This window comes from Alligator sinensis, unplaced genomic scaffold, assembly GCF_000455745.1.
Source record: "Alligator sinensis unplaced genomic scaffold, ASM45574v1 scaffold1950_1, whole genome shotgun sequence".
NCBI lineage: Eukaryota > Metazoa > Chordata > Crocodylia > Alligatoridae > Alligator > Alligator sinensis.
Window position 1 is genome coordinate 60,158 of NW_005843422.1, and position 1,625 is coordinate 61,782.

A 1,625-nucleotide genomic window follows, 5' to 3' on the forward strand; every position below is an offset into this window, starting at 1 on the left:
TGTGTGTGTGTGCGCGCGCGCAGGACTTGCGGGGGGGGGTGAGAGAGAGTACCAGATGTGTGTGTGTACCTGGACACTTGAGTTCCATGTGTGTGTCTACATGTGCATGTGTTTGTGTGTGTGCGTGTGTCTTGGACCCCTGGGGGGTCCAGGTCACCTGGATTGTGTGCGTGTTGCTCCCAGCTGAAGTGCGTTGTGTGTCTCTGGGGTGGGGGGGAGCGGGAAGGGTCTGTGTGTCCATGTGGTCACACAGACATGACTGTGCACCCACAGGTGTGCCCAGGTCCACACCCCCCCATGCACCGCCCTTCTCCCCCCCCCCACACACACACACACATGCAGACAGCCCAGGTGCTCGAGGGGACACACACACATAACCATGCACACAAACACACACCTGGTGCCCAGGACATACACACACACACAGCCTCAGGTATCCAGGACACCCTCAAGCACATGTATATGTTACACACATGCATATGCACACCCATGTGCAAACACACACCCACAACTCAGGGGTCCGGGACACACACACACACATATACACACACCCCTGCCATCCAGGACACACACGCAGACACACAGAGGACTCAGAGGTCTGGGGGACAGATACACACATATGCAGGCGGGCATGTATGCACACACACACGCACACACAGAACCCAGGCATCCTGGACACATGGATACACACCCACCCACACACACACACACACAGGTGCACACACATGCACACACACACACACACACACACACACAGTCCAACAAGCCCATTCTCTGCCCCCCGCCTCCCAGCTGGGCATCTGGCCCCCCAGCCCCCACCCAGACCTGCAGAGAAGCCAGGCATCCCGGCTGCCCCAGGCCACCTTCCCAGCCCCCCTCTGCGCTGCCCCCCGCCTCCCCCCACCAGGGTTGGAATTTTCCACACCCCCCACCCGTGGGACCCAGGTGTCCAGGCCCAAGCCCAGACCTTTCTGTCCACACCTGCTCATTACCGTGGGCCCCGTGCCCATCAGATGTCCCAGCCCCACCAAGGGCAGGGGGGGCAGGTGGGGTCAAGGCTGCCCCAGGGGGGCAAGTGGGGGGCAGCTTCAGGGGCTAATGCCCACCCCCAGGGCAGGGTCTGGGGGCAGAGGTCATGCTCAGCCTGCTCTCGCCCCCTAGTCCCTGTCCCCTCCTAGGCATCCAGGCCCTCAGTTCCCATCCTCAAAGCAGGCCAAAGGTAGACACTGAGCTACTGGGACCTGCCCAGTGTCCCAGACTGGTCAGACTGGTTTAGCCTACCCCTGACCTCCAGGAGCCAGTGCCACCCCCGCCCTCATTGAACAGCCTGGAGACCTCCAGCTCTGGGAAGGGGTGGGGGCTGGGGGGGCCCGGGTTCTCTTCGCATCAGCCCCCCCCCAGTCTAAAAACAACCAGCCCAGCAAAACCCAGTGTCGCAACTGGATGGGAGACCAGGGAGGGGCCCAGACAGGGCAAAGTCCAGGGTGTCTGTGGGGCTGGGAGGGGAGCCTGGACACCTGGGTTCTTTGGGAGTAGGGTCTAGTGGTTAGAGCAGGGAGGGGGCTGGGGGCCCAGATGCCTGGGGTCCCTCTGGGCTCCACCGGGAGCCAGGCTGGATTCCCGGG